Here is a 19,524-nt window from a genome sequence, read left to right as displayed (position 1 = left end):
GCATGAGGGAATACGTGTTCTGGTACATTCGAAGATTTGTCTCTTTTTCACGCTATAAGAATAGTCAGTGACTTTTCGGTATAAAAATGTCAATGTCTTTACATAGCTGTATTATTTACACCATATTAAAAATGATTATTACGCCTTCAAGTCAGTCTGACAAGACATGAAATGGACGCCCTATTCATGAGGAAATCAAAATCTATGCATGCGAGGGATATAAGTTCACATCTCATGAAGATCACGTGGCGAACTCGCTGATGTAGTCTTATATTCACACCTTTCCGGACAAAAGTGAACGATACCATACGATTCTTTCTTCGAGGCAGACTTGTACAAATGAACAAATGGTTGCAAACTCTGTAGGCGCCTACATCGTGCCATACGAAGATGAAGGCGAGTGACGTCACTGCCACTTCGACATTCTGACCTCTGAAATCTATTACATAATTATATTTCAATGGTTTGATTTCTTACAGACGTCGATGAATGCTTGACGAGAGACAACGGATGTTCTCATAGATGCCAAAACGTAGAGGGCAGCTTTCACTGCATGTGTCCACGAGGCTATCACTTGGAGAGTCTGAATGGCTCCACCTGTACATGTACGGCTCACTCAAACGTTACAGTCCCAGCACAGCAGATTTGGTTGCTGTATACACGTCACACAACCTAGATTTCATATAGTATCAAGTATTATATATATTGGCTGTATTAAGCGGACTGAGGAACTGGAAAAATGATGCATGTGTACATAATTTTTTATCTCTTTAATTATCAGTTTTAATCGTTGTCTCTGTGATGGCCACCTTTCCTTGAGATTTGAAACGTTAGATCGGTTTATTGCCAGAAGTTCTAAATGGTAATCCAGGTTACTACTGACCAGTATGTCATGCTGTTAAATCTTTTATTTGGAATGAAACACTGCAGTTTTTTTCTTTCGCAAAACAGGCTGCTTTCAAACATTTTTCTCCTCCTGACACAATCTGAAAAACAAGCATCTCTTACAGGAGTTTACCTAATTTCTCTGTTTTTCTCTGTATAGCTGTTTGTCAGAGCAAATTCCACTATCTGGCTGAAGCAAATCTCACTCAGAACGGAACGGTTTGCGAATTCCACGCTGACTTCGAGCGCTCCCCGTTCAGTAACACGACATCAGCCATGGAGTGTCGTCCAAGACAATCCCTAACAACTTTCCCAGAAGACTCAGGGGTTTGTCTTTTCCTTGGTTTGACATGATGTACGATATCATACTGATAGTGATGATAATGATAATGATGACGATAATTGCACTAATAGTGATAATGGTAACAGTTGTAGCAGCATCAGTAATTGTAGTAATGGTAAATTAAAATAATGATATAAACAGTAATAATGACAATCATCATCATCACCATCGTCATTATCATCGCCATCATCATCATCATCGTCGTCGTCGTCGTCATCATCATCATCATCGTATTATAAAAATGATAATACCAATAATAATAACATCAATAATGATAATGATAATGAAATGATAATAATAGTGACGAAATGAAATATCTTGTTGAGCAGAATTCTCTCACAAAAGTTTCTTCTTCTACTCAGAATCAGTAATGTCTATTGTATGTTATAGCGCTGATTGTCAACCATTTAAATACATGTAAATATTTAAAGGCAGAGCAATGGCCTACTGGCTAGACTACACACGTGCAATATCATTTCAAGAGATGTTCTCGGCAAGGTTGGCATGATTTTTGTCATGGCGTGCCTAGTAACTCTTGGCTATACATAGGATAGGTAGAGATAATCATACCGTCCCTCTTTTCTGTTTGTCTTTATTTTGCTTTTTGTTTTGGCTCATTGAAACAGCTGTCCAGGCACAGAAACAAACGAAACCAGTTCGGACATCATCATCGATGGCCACGATGGGTTATGCCGTGGTCGACACCCTCTTCGTCGCCCGACCCGACGCCATGGTACATGGAGGAAGAGTCTTCGGCGATATGCTCCACAGGTTTGGCACTCTCTTCGGATTCCTTCGGATTCTTCTTGTGAAAAATTATCCAGTAATTAATCCAGTAAACCCAAAATCAAGCAGCTGATAGGCTTTTACGGTATGGTTGCTTCTCAAGAATTGAATAATTTTTGTTAGGTCATTAGAAAATATGCATCCTTCAGTTGTTTCAAGAAGCTCTGAAGATATTTGTTTCCTTGACTGATGTCTACCCTGAGCTTGTTTGTATTTACGCTCCATGAGCATGATGAGACGGCTGCATGTTGTTCCAATGATAAATTATTAGCTACGTAACGCTTAGTTACATCTTATGTATAATTCCAATGATGTCACGTTTAATGGGAAGTGTCCACGAAGTGCTTATCATATGTATGTATGTGTGCATGATGTATGTATGTATGTTCGTATGTATGTCTCACATTATGACAACAACATTATCCTCTATTCCTGTGGATTTTGGAGGTGCCCAAATGTTCTGTCTTTCGCTTGTATTGCAATTAACAATTTTACAGGCATTGCGTATATATTCACAACAAAGAGCCCTATCTCCTATACAACAGTCAAGTAAATTGAAGAAACTTAAGCGTTAGAAGCTAAACTGGGAGCCAATTCAAAATAATTTCTGGGCAATTCTTGAGAAGGAGAAGATGATATAAGTCACTCCGTACCTGTCCATTTGCTCCTGATAATTATGTCTTCTTTCCTGGTTTATGGACAGAATTCGCATCTCTGCGTTGCGAGGAGTTGTGGGAGTCACACCAGTCTGTGGTAGAAACCAGTCTGACTTTTGGTCTGGTGGAATCCGTGAGTTTTCCCCCTTGGTACAACACGGGTCAGTGGTGCCAGATGAGGATCCACGTACCCGAAGGACAGATCATTAGGTAGAAAAAGAAAGTCCTGGTATCAAATTTTTGAGCGGCCCGAACTAGCTCACAGGTTTCATGCGTAGTCTCCGATCTCATCAGTCTACGAAACATGAATGTCCACATGACTGTGAAACTTTTTAGGAAACTGTTCATGTAAATTCCTCAGTGTACATTATGATGATAGCATTTTAGACCTATGTAATACGTCAGTATCTTTTAATAAGATTTACATGGCATTCGCATAACACAATTACTAGGGAGTAGTATTACGCATATGAAGTGTTCATATCGACATATGTGTTGTAATTATGTGCGAAATCGTTTTGGCGAGTTCTGAAGATAATAGGCGGATAAGGAAGAAGAAAAAATTAAAAAGAAAAGAATGTTTAAAAAACAAAGAGAAATAAAGGAGAGAAATAAAGAAGTCGAAGAAGAAGGAGAGACAAAGTAGTATCAGAAGAATGAAAAGGTTAAAAAACCGTCATGTTGCATGGGTGATTGCCGTGATGATGACAATGGTGATGGCACGATGGTTGTGATAATGACGATGTCGATGATAACAAGAAATAAGAGGGACAGAAGGGTGAAAAGCGGGAACTTGACAACAAAAGGAATTTCAGTCATTCAGTCAGGCAAAGAATGAAAAACACGCATTGCCAGCTCTTTCTTACCAAATGCTACACGTTGCACACACAATGTAATCAAACTAACGCATGATTACGTGAGCGGACACCATGCAGTGTACAATACCATGAATACGGGAACAAACCGTAAAGAAATTACATATTATTGGAGGGTATCCATTCAGTCCTGGTTGGCTGATGTCATTGAATGGGACAATGAAGCAATTTATTTATTGTCATACGTACGTAAGCAAGAGAATGAGAAGGTCCCAAATAAAGTTTCTAAGTGTTCAAACGTAAAAATAAGTGCTGAACTGTCTTCCGCTGATCCATTCATGTTGGACACATGTTTTGTTTTTGTTTTTAACCAAGTCCTCATCAATAATTATTCCACATAGATTTTTCTTCCACGAGATGACCCTCCGCCGTTCCAGCCACTCTGCCGCTATCTGCATCGACACTCTGAACATCACTGACCGCATCCCAAACAAGGGACAACTCCTCCGAGGCTCCTACTGTGGCCACTTCCGGGACCTCAAGGTCAAGTCAAGGTCGAATGATGTTACCTTAAGGCTGGAGATGGGTGCGCTGGAGGCTGACATGCCGAAGAAGCTCGGTTTCATTGCGACCTACGACACTCTAGGTAACAATATGCTATATAAACTACGTGTGCGTTACGAATCCGTTACAAGTGTACAGATCAAAATAACTGAATGAAGATAGATATTGTCTGTCATATTGTGTTAACATCTTATTACCATCCATCCATTTTGTTATACGACTGATATAATTTAACCTTGCCTCGCTCGATTCTCTCTCGATACAGTTTGGAGCAACCACTATGGAGAGTACTGAGGATAGTTTTAAAGACACGACTTGATTACTTAATCTACGTGGAATACTCTCTTTCACATTTACTCCAATAGGCCTATCAGTAAATTTTACCGGCGTATGATACAATAGTTAGTAACGAATGACAAGCATGCTCTTTTCTCTGGATTCTTCCCGCTTCTTGTTCCACATTTCTTCCAAATGAGACTCACAATGGAATCAAGACTTGGCTGTTAGCAAGGCATCAGTGATCCTTGCCTGACCTTTTCATGGGATGAGTATTTGACTTGGTATCTTGTCACCAGTAAGAGGAGATGGCAATTCATTATATCCCTGAGAACAGAGATTAATCATACTAGTATACGGGATGCAACGAGATGAAATCAGTGGACAGTGGAAACGTAAATGGTTCTTTTTGGGGGGTGGTTGGGTGATTTTACAATCAGCCTTCTGTTAGAGGACAAGTTCACCTTCACGTAAATGCGGATTGAGTGAATACAGCAATATCAGTAGAACACATCAGTGAAATTTTGAGGAAAATCGGACAATCCTGTCAAAACGGATTTTGTAAAAGTATCTGCTTATTCACTGCTGGATGAGAAGATTGAAATTTCCCTCAAACTTTCACTGATGTGTTCTATTAAAAGTGCTGCATTTTCTTAATTCACATGTATGCGAAGGTGAACTTGTCCTTTAAGTCCACATCGCATTTGTTTTACCTGCAGATTGCTCTCAGTCGCATGAAGAGTGCGATCCGGGATGTGGGAGGCAGGACCCCTTCACGGCACCACGGGGAAACTTCTCCCTCGACAACCTCGGACGGTCCAGTGTCCAGCCTTTCTCCGCCTGCACCTGGACCATCACGCTACCGGAGGGCAAGTTTATCTTCCTCAACTTCACGGAGTTCGACGTTGAACGCGACGCCGACTCTGGTGCGTGCGTGGACAGCGTAGAGATCGTACCAACGTCGCGTCGGTGGGACGAAGGCCGTTCCCGCCATCTGCTCTGCGGGACGCGCGCTGGCTACGTCATGACAAATGTATCGTCCGTCACTCTCATCTTTCAAACTGGTCTGGATTCGGAGTCTCACGGATTTCATGTCGTGTATTCGTCACAAGGTGAGTGGAACATAATGGAAGAATTGAGATGTTAGTCGTAGGAGACCTGTGGCCCGTTGCATAAAACTTACCGTTGAATTTCAATGGTAACTACCGTCAAAATTAGGCGTCACAGCCAATCAGCATCAAGGATTTCAAGCTTTACCGCTAATTTGAACACTTACCGCTAGAAAGGAGCGGTAAGTCCAGCGGTAAGGGTTTTATGCAACAGGGCACTGTTTGTTCGTTGTGTATGTGTGTGCGTTAGTGTGTACTCATATAAGTATTATTGTCTGTGTATGCATGTAGAAGGGTGTGTGTTCATTGATGCTAGTACGTGGAGTTGTAGATGTGTGCGTATGTGTTCACAGGTGAAGAGGTTATCTATATTGAGAAATTACGAGTTCAGATTGAAAGTTCAAATCTTCACAAACATTTGTTTACTTGTAAATTCAATACGTTCGACAAGAGTCTCAGAAAATTATGGCAAATTGTTTATGGCTGGGTGTCAGTCACACTTTATTACAGATTATAAGATCAGTGATAGGTAAGGTCAGAAAAGTTTAATTAATCAAATTTCTCATTTATGTCAGCTGTACCTGGTTGTAAGGTGGGAAACTACGAATCGACCACCGAAGAAATCGTCTGTAACTACGACAGCGCAGCCGTGGCGTCCCCTAACTATCCGTTGCCATACCAACCGAACGCTCGTCCAAGATGGCGAATCACCACCAGACATGGCACCTTCATCCAGCTTCGCTTTGAGGACTTTGAAATTGGCTCACCCGGCTTAAGGTAGATACATGTGAACCGAATATGAAGTTATAAAGTGTCTAAGAGAAACAGAGCGACAGTTGCCATGTTTAAGGGTGCGTGATTTAGTCTTGTAAGTACATAGTAATGAGTATAGATTATAACAAATTTCATAACGTTCGTAGTTCTGATATCGTATGAACGCGTCCCATGAAATCCATTGCTGTCAAATGAAGTCCACTTCATCACTTGAAAGTCTACAAGATGATGAGTAACTGTTTACATTTATGTTGTGCTAAGCGGCATAACTGCCATCAGGGTTCTGTTTTTGTCGCAAGTGAAGCACCAAATTACGAGGCCGCTTGTAAGTATGTGAGCTGCTGGATTCGTTCCCCTTTGAAGATCAGAAGGATTGTCAGTAATTAAAACCTAGACGATGCCTGTATGTGCTCATGGCTCATCATATAACGCATGACAGACTGAATAAGAATAACAATGTTTATGAATCTTTATGAATTACTCGCACACTAAATACACAAGACTGTGTGTATTTTCTGATTATTGTGCAGATGAAAATTTTGGCCAGAAATTCATTTGGCAGCTCAATAAAGTGAAATGATATCCCTTCGTAATCTTTGATGTTTAGGTGTGAAGGTGACACATTGAGCATTCACGATGGAGCGACCGAAATGACGCCGCTGATAGGGACTTACTGCAACAGCCACCCTCCTCCCGAAGTTGTGGTCGCCAGTTTCAACTCCATGTACATCAAGCTCCGTTCGCTAGGTAGCGGGACAGGACGTGGCTTCAACGCTGTCTACAGGGGCACAACATTCCAGGAGACACTGGAAGAGAGGTCGACAACACCTAATGTTGCACCGAGTAAAGGTATGAGTAAAAAAAAATCGACTACTGCACTGAAAACTGACTTTGTCTTTTGGAAACAGGCATGTTTATGATGCTTCACAGCGTGGTGCTAAATGAAATCGGCCTCCACCACAGATCAAACGGTATATCCTTCGGTTGCTAAGACAAAGGACTTCAATATCCAACAAATTTGTTAGGCAATTCGTCTGGTACCTCATCTCGTTTCGTCACTAGTTACTTCTACTAATCTTTTTTTGAAAACTACTATTCCTACTTTATAACTAATACGTATTCTCCTAAATCTTAACAAAGGGACGAATACAAATGAATGCGTGCTTTTGTTCTTTACATTGTATTGTCCGTGGGGAACAGACCTTCAATCAGATTTTGTTCCTGGCAATTTTAAAATGAGATGCTTAAGTGTGAGGACTTTACGTTTAGGCAGTTCTAATTATCAATTTCGCATTGACTATACTCGTCACGTACACGTGCATGCTGGATTCACATGCATTTCTTGTTCTTTTTCGTTTATTTTGCTTCATTTACCGTCAAAGAAACCATGATGTGCCCATCCGGCTGGGAGCTGTACGCGGAGAGCTGCTACGCGCTCCGGCAGACCGAGAGCGGGATGCGCTGGACGGACGCCAACCGCATGTGCCGGGATGAGGGGGCGCATCTTGTTAGCATAGCCAACGAGGACGAGATGCGATTCGTACACATTCTTCTCACGTCCACGTGGTTCCGGGATAATCTTAGGACTTTTATCGGTAAGATGGAGCCACACATGTTGAAACGCCTTCACTGAAGATGGATGATATCATGTTTGTGTTTTTAACTACTTCGGACATTGTAGCACTAGATGATTTGCAAACAAGTACACACACGCACAATATATAATCATACACACACATGATACATTAATAGCACATCAAATACGCTACTTTGGAGATAAAAAGCTACCTTTTCATTTCTCATTAAGTAAGGCCTCATTTGCTCTATCGCAATCAGAATATGGAAAACCGAAGGACCAATATCGATTATTCATATTTTTGATTTACTTCCTATTCTAGGTTTGACATATGAACGTGAAAAGCGCCTCCATCGCTGGGTAGACGACAGTCCTCTCAGCTATGCCGATTGGTTCATCCCAGACAGGTATACTTCCGAGTCACTCTGAGTTTTTGATAGAGCAGTCTTCATTGGCATTTTCAAGAGACAGATTTGATGGTAACACTTATATTTGCACTAGATTTTAACCATTGGCAGCTGTCAACACTGATTACGACCTCACAAAAGCTTTAACAAAGAAAATTGTCATCATTGAAAACGTTAACATCGGCGTCTAATCATATTTTGATCTAGGTATTAATATATCAACACATATCACTTATGCTTGCTGTTTAACGATCAGCATCTCAATGTCCGTACGCGAGTGGGCCATAAAATTGATATGGTTAGTTCGATTTTGAATGAGTTCAACTGATGAATGCTTGAAATATCATGGCGGGACGCGTGACATTGTTTCCTCCAATTGTTTTTTATAACATGCTCACCTAATAAACAAAATGTCGTGGAAACTTCCGCAAGTTGCTTTCGTTCTGTGATTCAACTGTGCCTTGCGAATTAATACAGTCACTGCTGAATAACCACTACCGACTTCGTTTGGATAGGAACAGCGACTGGGGTCTACGACAACCCAACGGTGGCGACTTGGAGGAGTGTGCCCTCATCGACCTGCACAACCTCCATTCCATGAGCCAGTGGCACGACGTACCGTGTGCCTCGAAAAGCGCTATGCAACTCGTTTGTGAAAAGGCGGCCCACACTGCCACAGGTCTGTGCACATCTCCACTGCACACTCTGCCAAGAGTTGCCCAGAGTTGTGCAGTTTGTTGATGCAAAAAAGTCTTGCACTGAATTCATTAAGTGGTAGAGAGACATTTTTGTATTGCCAAGTTATAGGTTTATATCATATTATTGCATGATCTCTGATTTGTATCGCAGATGGCACTTAACGCATGTTTAATCAAATTAATGTGTGGTAGAACGTACTGTATCATGATGGGCCGATTTCTTTTTTCTTTCGTCATTCATGAATAATGCAAGAAAATGTGCTTCCTCAATTTTTACGCTTCAAAACATAGTGCCTTTTAAAATTCTTTTTTCTGGTCACTCTCATTGTACATATTTTGTCATTACATGATAACATTATCAAGAACTCCATTGACCACCATATTGATTAATGCCGTATGCTGACAGACATCGGTACTTTCGACCTCAAATGCGCATTAACGACGTGTGGTGTGAAAATTGAATTCTATGATAAATGTCTGCATATCAAAATTAGCAAATTATTCAAGTCTAGAGACAAAGATTGTAGAGGTATATCACTTGTTTTGGAAAGACAGCTTCATGTTTTGTAGTTAGTTAATCACAGTGAAATGATGACTACCTTATTTGCAAAAAGACTCGAAGACAGAAATAACGTGAAAATTATTTGTTCTATTATGACGTGCAACCACTTGCTGATTTTAGCCTCTCGAAGGAAATGTTTTGTGTGAAGAGGGCTTCACAAGTTTGCCGCGTTCAGTTCAGTTCAGTTCAGTTCATTAATAAGTTCAGTTCAGTTCAGTTTTATTCACCATCAATTTAGGAGTATATAATAAGAAGATACAAAAAAGTTACATAACTATACACAAAGTAAACATAAACAAAACAAAAACAATTAAATTTGATGGTGGGAACCCCAGGAGACGCAGTGCTTATAGAAAGGGGCCCCAGTAGTGCTTAAATATCAATATACACGTAAAACAAACAAACAAAAGAATCAATATACATTTCGTTATTGCCTATCCCTGCACACTGCTGCATGGTTGTCCTTTAATTATTTGAAATGATGGATTTAAAGCAGGGATAAAAACCTTTATTTCCAACAGGAATCCGAAAAATGTCAAGGCAACGTGTCGGACCGTTTTCTCAGAAAGGTAAGGAATGGTTTAGCATTTTTATGAAAATAGTACTGCGTTAGGGCAGAAATGATGTGGATTTTAACATATTGATGTTAGTAGTTTTCATCGTCTTACATCTGAACTTATTATAAAACAGTTCAGGCTCTGATGAAAGTGTTTAAGCCTAAATTGTTGTAAAATTTAACGTAAAATCCCACAATCCTTTCTCCAATGGAGGAGGGTTGGATTATTCCATCTGAACACAAAGATTAGTTTATCAAACACAGAGACTTGACTTTTTAAACACCTTCTAAAAGATTATCTCGGATTGACTGCATATCAGGGGAGCTTTTTCCAGTTCAATTCAATTCAATTCAAATGTTCTTTCCAACATCACTTTTTTTTTTCAAATGAAATAACTTTGTGTTATACAAAATATATTAAAATACATATATGTTCAAATCACTGAAAGTGACTGATATTCCCACATTTAATTGACTGTATCGATTCCTCAATTTCATCAGCTTGCGATCAGCCCTGGGACCTGATTGGCTCCTCCTGCGTGCGATTGATCTCCCTCCAGCCGGCCCGCCACGCCTCCAATGTGACGTCACAATCGTCCTGTCCGCCTGGCTCCTCAAAGCTCCAGTTCATGACCATCCCGTTATCACGACAGCTGACCTTCTACGCCGACCACCTGTGGCCGAGTGCGCGCGACTTCGACACCATCCTGGTAGAAGACGCGAAGTCGAGGTCGTGTCAGGTGTTGGTGAAGGAGCAGGTGGACGGCAGGGTCAAGTTTCAGATGAAACTCATCGATTGCTCGAGCAATATGGGTGCGGTCATCTGTTCGAAACCAGCAGTGGGTTAGTTCAATCTCAACTTTTTCGTTACCGGTATTCAGAGATAGTTCTGACTTGTGGTGATTTCATTAAAGGACAAGTTCACCTTCATAAACATAAGGATTGAGAGAATGTAGCAATATTAGTAGAACACATCATTGAAAGTTTGAGGAAAATCGGACAATCCGTTCAAAGGTTATGAATTTTTGAAGTTTTTGTGCAGTAACCGCTGGATGAGAAGACTACTGCAGTGTGTGAATAACTTAGATGTCACATGCGTACAACAATATAAGGAAAATATAAAGAGAATTTCACAAAATTTCATCTTTTGAAAAAAGTACACATTCCCCCGACTCGTTACCGACAAATGTTATGGGTAATATTATTCCCCCTGCCTTTAGAAAGAGGCAATTCAAGTGCTCTATTATTATGCGAAAAAAGTGAAAATATGTTGAATTTTCTTTACATTTTCTTTATACTGTTGTAAGCATATGACTCACAAGCTGTAGTAGTCTCCTCATCCAGCGGTTCCAACACAAAAATTTTAAAAATTCATAACTTTTGCATCGATTGCCCAATTTTCCTCAAACTTTCACTGATGTGTTCTACTAATATTGTTGCATTCTCTCAATCCTTATGTTTATGAAGGTGAACTTGTCCTTTAAGAATAGACCAAACTCCGAATTATTTACCCAGGGCTCGACACTAACGGTGGCCCGGTGGCCCGGGGCCACCAAAAATGAAAGTCGGGCCACCAAATTTCAAAAAAGGGCAAATTTGGTGGCCCGCCTCGGGCCACCAAAATTTTTTGAAAAGTATGTCAATAAATTCATAACTTTTTGCGCCGGAAATTAGTAGTTAAATTTGTTCAAAGGATGGATGAAAATGACTGAATGAATGCCTGAGAGTGAGTGTTGCAAGTTTGTTGAAGTTTATTTATGAGTGGATATGTCCAACTTCTAATTCTTACTATCATAAATCTTAAATATTTGACTCATTAAAAAAAGGACTTTTAATGTTTTTTATTGTTGTTTTTTCGGGACACCAAATTTTTCTCTTGGGCCACCAAACAAAAAAGTTAGTGTCGAGCCATGATTTACCATTGAATAAAGGGGGCTCATAAAGATGAGAGCTTTTCCTGAAGAAAAGCAAAAATGAATACATGTACTTTCTGATGAGGTATTTTCCCTCTCTCTTGCCTGCTAGAAAACCCCAGTACTTGCTTGGCGCACATGTTTCAGTGCGGATCTGGAGAGTGCGTGCACAACGTGTACGTTTGCGACAGACATACTGACTGTACGGACGGGAGCGACGAATCACCAGAACTATGTCCACCACCAGGTAAAGCATTAACATGTCTTTATTGTCATCATTGCCATGTCTTAGTTGTGATTCGAAAAGTTAACACATTCAGCAGTGAAATTGCTTTATTCAACACTACTTGAATTATTGAGTTCAGCCGTATTCTAAAGTCCTTGAACGGATTTGTACGTTGTCTCTCATGCTCAAAATTTGAGTGTGTCAATTTAATTGACTTTGGGGAATAGAGAAGAAGCACACAGGCGAAAAGGGGGAAGGGGGAAAGGGGTTTCAGTAACAAATCGGACATCATAAAGGAATAAAGTTATGGAAGTTTCAAATGTTTTCACAAGTTGACGACATGATGACGTAATCGCCTTAAAACATGCCAGTTGCCAACTGCAAACCCTTACCCCATAGAAATCACCATCTTATTCATGACTGTAAAAGTTTCTCCATTTCAGGGATTCTACACAATTCAGTCGACCTTAAGATCAAGTCGCCGTATATTATATTCTAAGATTGCATTTGATCCTATGAAAATAGAAAATGAACAGAAATTCTCGATTTTAGTTGCTCTAAGTCTGAGTGAACCCAATTCTATTTTTTCCCGCTTGATTTCATTTTTCTTCGATGCCTAAGTCCCTTTGTTCTATACCCATCCATCATTACAAAGCAGGTTTTCACTGTTGCATTCCCTGAAGGAAGAATCTTGAGAAGAATAAGAAGAATCATCAAATAAGGAAATTGATAACAATAAAAACTAATGTTAGACTTTATAACTTACAGAGGTGACCACCGTAACAAGTTCACCGCTGACCTTACAGAGTGACACGGAAGAACTCCCGGTCTGCAGAAGTAACTTCTTCCGGTGTAAATCGGGCGAGTGTATCTCTGTTTCATTCTTTTGTGACTTCATCAAGCACTGCGCAGATGGCTCGGACGAGGAATGTGGTAAATCGCTATTTTTTTAATGTCACTATCAGTTTTTCTGTCTCTCAGTGGCTCTCTCTTTATGTTTTGATCATTCTGTAGATTTTCTGTTCTTTTTCGAAATGTCTATCCATCTCGAATGGCCAACAAGATATCTCTTTTATCCTTCTACCACTCTACCAATCCTATCTATTTATACAATCTCTGTCTATCTGTCAACCAATCAGTATTTTACTCAGCGTTGTATAAAATCATGATAACTTGAGACGTTTTTGACCAGTAAAGAAGCTTCTCAAAGGACATGAATAAACGTGAATTTTAGATATGGCTCATTACGTATGGATGTAAAAATGTCACCTGCTCAGTCGTTATCACTATTTTATTGACCTATGGGTATGCTCTACTTTACCGGAGAGAGGCAAGAAGGATGAGGACAAATTAATCTTCCACTTTCCAGGACCTCGCTTCTAGCGATCTATTGAAGTAGCGATGTGGGGTTGTCACAATAATCTTTGGGACGACAAGTTTTGAGTGGTTATAGGAAAGTTACACGCCTATAAGGAAACAGCCAAGGAACCGCGGGCTTTTATTTCATCCGCTGCTACTGTTACTACACCACTACCCCTACTACTACTACTACTATTACTACTACTATTGATTCTACTCTTGATATTTCATGTACTACCAATGATGAAATAATGTTGATGACTATCGTAATGATATAATAATGGTAATGAAAATAATAATAACAAAAATGATAATAATAACAATAATTTCATAATATAGATAATACTAATAAATGATACAATACTGATACGGTCTTATTTACCTAGGGCTTGACCCTTATTGTTACCCAACCAGCAGTGCTAAGTACCCATCTACATACAGACCAGTCAAGAGCGATATTATCGGCACAATATTTTGTCCAAGAAAGAACGCAACGGGCAGGATTCGAACCCAAGACCTCCTGTTACAAATCAAGGGCAGTGAAACTAGCGAAAACTAGTGAAACCTAGCGACTTGAACCAGAAACCTCAAGATTGAGTGTCCATGGTCCTATCCACTGAGTCACATAGCAACAGCTGTTATATTCAACATTATTAAGTTTGATAGTTGCTCCATTTATAATGGCAGGATTGCAGTTCGAACACATCAATAAGCACTGACTTTATGTCTTCTCCTCAGAGTATCCTGCATGTTCAGAAGACTCGTTCTCCTGTGACAACGGCCAGTGTATCCCAATCAGCCAACGGTGCGATCTACTTCCGCAGTGTATCGACGGGTCGGACGAGATAGCATGTCGTAAGTAATGTTATAGTGATGATAATAGTAGTAAAGACAATACATAACACTTATATAGCACTTAATACTGACGTTTCTAAGCGCATTACCACGAGAGAGAGAAATTGAATTAAAATACAAAATTATATATATGCCTATATATATATATATATATATATATATAATAGAAATTATGATTGAGTTAAAAACACATAATTTAGGATCACTAATGATTCATCTACAACCATAAAGATTCTCACAGAAGAGATATTATTGACTTGTTACCAAGACAGATTTTCTCCATCTTACATTCCCCGTCTTGCACATGATTATGTATATAAGGGTGACTCTCCAACAATGCGATAGCTGCAATTCTTCTGATAGTGAACAGATTTTACTAGATCTTGTCCTATGTTTCATTACTCAATATGCTCAATCGTGGCGTTGATGTCTCATCAGAATATTAAATTGTTACCGAATACTGCAGAGTCTTCCGCGGTTGGGTTCCAGTGCTACGACAGTACGTGGTTTCCACTTCGCATCCTGTGCGATGGCGTGAAGGATTGTCCAGGAAACAGCTGGGAAGACGAGCCTAACTACTGCCGTGAGCACCACCGTCATTTCCTAATACAATTGAACAGCCTGTGTGCTATAGCAAACAAATCATATTCATCAGTCCACGCAGAAACTAAATGGCCATTCTATTCCAAGTACAAGTGCAAAATGCATACATCTAATTGTTATAAGAAGAGGTTACAAAAATGAATAATTATAATCATATTATTAGAAAATTTCTATGCGCCATAGTCTTGAATGTCAGTACTGGTTCTGATAAAGTAATCACGGTATAGCTCTCAAAAGCTTACAGACAATCCTGTATGATTGTACAGAGTATAGACTAGGATGCTTTAGATAATCTGCATAATATTTCGATAGGCCACTTGAAGACTTCCTCATCACCCTCTAGGAAATCATTAAAAAATTGTCTTATAAGAATAATGCATAAAATGATTACACCAAGACAGGTTTCAACCTTTCCAGCTTTGAGTGCGCGGCCGAATTCCAGATTCAGTGCCGAAACGGTGCATGCGCAGATCGCTCAACCACCTGTCTTTACGACTTTGACGAGTATGGGCTTCAAATAGGCTGTCGTGACGTCACACACTTACGGCATTGTGGTAAGACCTGTATAACTCTTTTTCTGTTTCATTACTAGTCGCGCGCGCGCGCGCACACACACACACACACACCATCTAGTTATAGACATGAGTGCAATCTCAGGTCAAAAAAAATACACGCAAAGCAAATATAGAGAAGCGTTTTCTACATTTTGTGTGTATGTGTGTGTGTGTATGTGTGTGTGCGCGTGTGTATGTGTGTGTGCATCCTTTCGAAATATCGCTTGAGATTCCAAGTTTAAAAAAAAATATAATGTCGAGCTTATTTTTATGAACTGAAGTGAGTAAATGCTTCAAAATGTTGCAGTGTCTCTATTTCCATTCATATTTCCATCAAAATACAGAGATGATGTGATATAAAGAAAATCATTCACATTCTGACGATATTTTGTGAATTTGTGTGGAGATTATGATGACTTCTTTTGCAGAAATGTATACAACGTTGTATAGTTGTAGCTTGAATGCAATTCTCTCAATTTTCCTCAGAACTATACGAGTGTGGTTCGTCCACGTTCAAGTGCCCAAACACGTACTGCATTCCACTGAAGCGACGATGTGACGGAACGAGGGATTGTCCAACGGGAGAAGACGAGTTGGGATGTGGTATGACGTCACAATCACTCCACTATATTTGAACACAGACCCTAACATCTAATTTTACAAACCTTCTCGTGTGTAGCATATAGATGCTTGTAAATGGTTTTCCATCTCCATTCGCGCGTATTGAAGTAACATCCCTGACAATGACGTCAAGTCACATTCACATGTCACAAGTGGATAAACGTTTAACACATCTGCCTTCTAAATGAGGTGTTTCCTTTAATGGCGTAATCCCGCCAATGTTAGTGGCGAAATACCAAAGCACACAAGAAGATTCATAGAGTACAGGTAATGAAGCAAGTCATATGGATGCAGAAATTAACATTGGAGGACAGGGATTTACTATGAGAGAAGAGAACAGTGATAGTGAATTCAGTAGTTGTTTTCCTCGGTAACAACCATTGTATGCGTGTCGTATTGAGGAAGAGATGCGTCAGCTCCGTACAAGTAAAGACGATGCATATATGCCACATTATTGTATATCACCGAATTGTATAGTTAAACAGTTTTGTGCCTTCTGATCGGCTACAACAGCGCATCTTTCCAATGGATGCATGTGTGCATGGTGGCATTATTGTTATAACAGATTGCGTACAACTGTTCAGCCATACATCCATGGAATGGAAGAAATGTTGCCTGGTTCTAAAGATAAAGACTGTACAAAACTATAACCATGTCTATTTAAAATGTGCAGTACATGATTGTACCTACTACTGTATCGCTGTTTCTTAGACAAAAATAAAAACATCTCGTTTGGCTCGCCATATTCCCCAGACAACTATACATGTCCATCTGGGACCTACCGTTGCCGTGGCGAGATGTTTTGCCTGACGCCCTCAGAGGTCTGCGATGGCATCAAACAGTGTCCTCAGGGCGACGATGAATTCTTCTGTGGTTAGTACAAGTATGCATGATGAATTATTCATGAAGTATGTGTACACGTAATGCTTTGTCTTGTCATTGGTTTCAGACGGTGATCCTTACTTGGAGCATATCTGGGGCGCCAAACGTCACACGGTCAATGTCGTTATGAAAATACAATGATCATTTAGTCGACGAAATGACAGATATCGTAACGGTCGACCGTGCCACACTTGGCTCCCCATAAAACTTATCCTCGAGGTTGGCTATCCTTGTCTGAACGTAACTGCGTAGACCTGATCGATTTGGGTGCTGCTTTTTTTATGCTGAAGTCTACTAGATTTTAGTCATATCTTGGGGCTTCAGTCTGCCTTTAGTTGATTTATGCACTGACGTAGCAATGCACCTGACTCATTGTATAGGCAAATGAACCATCTTTTCTTTTTATTTTGGAAGTTCCCCTCTTATTGCCGACATAAGTGACAGTGATTCAGAACATTGTAACTAATAAGAAGAAAAGATGTTTATTCGAGTTATGAGTCACATGCATTGTTATGTCATTGAATAAATAAGAAATTGCCAGACGTCCTGAAGAGCCCCCCCCCCCCCCCCCCCCCCCCGCTGAAATAGACGACATAAGAATAGCCCCCAAGCCCAACAGGTCTATAAAACAAGCTGAGTACAAATCTATCCTGACAATTTAGTTGGGAGCTTCATGTATATCCTATACGTGTGTGTGTGGGGGGGGGGGGGGGGGCGTTATGTGTTTGCGTGTGTGCGTGTATGTGTGCTTGTAAATGGTGATTTACGTAGGTTAAGCATAAACATTTTTGTTTTCTTTTTACTCTATCGACACCCAAGGCGTTCTGTGTTTGTGTATGTGCGTGTATGTGTGCTGGTAAATGATGATTTAATCTGATGGTTCTTAGGTTAAGCATAAACTTTTTTTTCTCGTTTTACTCTTTCGACACCCAAGGCGAGGCGTGTCCATCGGGCTGTCTGTGTAGTGGACTGGCCTACACGTGTTCCTCGAGTGCTGTATGGAGCTCTACCGCAGCTAGCTTGATCTCCACTAACACCAGAATACTGTAAGCTATGCGCTTTGATAATCCTACACAAGAGATTGACTTATATCTGGGTTTTCCATTAGTATTTTCTTTATTTAAAAAAAAGCTTGTAGATGTAGCTATAGCACTCTATTTGAATCACTTTGGTGAATTATCAAATGCATCAGATGCAAATTATTTTCCAAACAACAACAGAAGGTTAAAACGTTATAGACCATTGCAAATGATTTAAAAGTTTGTGTAATTTGGTAGCATTCCCACCAGACACGATTTTGAAAACATTCGTGATCATTCCGTCTGATTGAAAAATTGCCCTACATCGACCTGATCATTACGGATTATTAAAAATGTGTATGAAATTCAAATCGTAAAGTGAGAATGAATTCTAAATCAAAGTTATTACGTTTTCAATAGTGTGGGGATGAGGGCACTTCCGGGTTTCATTGGCTAACGAGCAAAAATAAAAATCTAAAAGCAAACAAACAAACAAACAAACAAAAGGAAAACAAAAACAAAAACAAAAAAGGCCTTCTGGTGCTACTTCTGGGTTTCTTCAGCTGACAAGCAAAAAAAAAAAAATCCTCTCTGCAGCAAAGTGAATGATGCAAGATAATGATAGGTGGTGAGAGTGACATACATCGCGACGAGTAACGGATGATTCTAGACACAGATCTAACTCATGGCTGAACTATCCTGTATTACGAGGAGAACATTTTAATTTGGTAATTTTCACATGTGAGTAGTTATTGGGGATAACTCAGAAAAGAATGATTTAAGAATGCAAATGTTTAAAGCCCTGTTTTATGCATAGTGTGCGAGTATACTCTCAGGAAGAAGAAGAAGAAGAAGAAGAAGAAGAAGAAGAAGAAGAAGAAGAAGAAGAAATGACAACTTCAAATTTTGAAGTATTTTCAATATGTAAAATCCACTAAACAATCATCTATCAGTTTATGTTTATGCATCTGTCCGTCTGTTTGTCCGTCTGACTGTCTGTCCGTCCATTTCTCTCTCTCTCTCTCTCTCTCTCTCTCTCTCTCTCTCTCTCTCTCTTATCCTCGTTTTGTTATCACAGAAACCTAAGCAGTGTGATGTCCCGTTCTTACCGAGAGAAGCGATCGATTCAGGGCAATCTAACGCTAGAGGACGCTCTTCACATCGATCTTCATGACTTCAGACTTCTAGCAGAGCTGTAAGTACTAAGTAAACAGGAAGAGAAGGATTTGTAACATTAGTATTAGTAGTTCCGATGTTCATCGAGCTAAGTATTCCTGCCAATTGATTCTGAGCTTGATTTTAGCGGCAGATCTCTCGCTGAAACCTTTTACAGTGTGTGCTGTACATCTACCATATTGCCTTGTGTTTGCTATTAGAAATCACTTGCTAAAGAACATGCCAATTGAACAATACAATAATTGTACTAAAATGTTTATTTTTTATCTTTGGAAGAAATAGAAATTGTAGCTACGTGGCAGCAGTGTC

At 39.8% G+C, this 19,524-nt stretch overlaps 1 pseudogene; it reads left to right on the top strand.

Annotated features, from left to right (window-relative positions):
• The window catches only part of LOC139739124 (uncharacterized), an 87,160-nt pseudogene that overhangs the window by 37,923 nt on the left and 29,713 nt on the right, over positions 1–19,524 (top strand).

This window comes from Diadema antillarum, unplaced genomic scaffold, assembly GCF_040938485.1.
Source record: "Diadema antillarum isolate AM-2024a unplaced genomic scaffold, OU_Dant_1.0 seq00000783_RagTag, whole genome shotgun sequence".
Lineage (NCBI taxonomy): Eukaryota > Metazoa > Echinodermata > Echinoidea > Diadematoida > Diadematidae > Diadema > Diadema antillarum.
The sequence above is the reverse complement of the archived record's forward strand: the minus strand, read 5'-3'. Positions and strand labels throughout refer to the sequence as shown.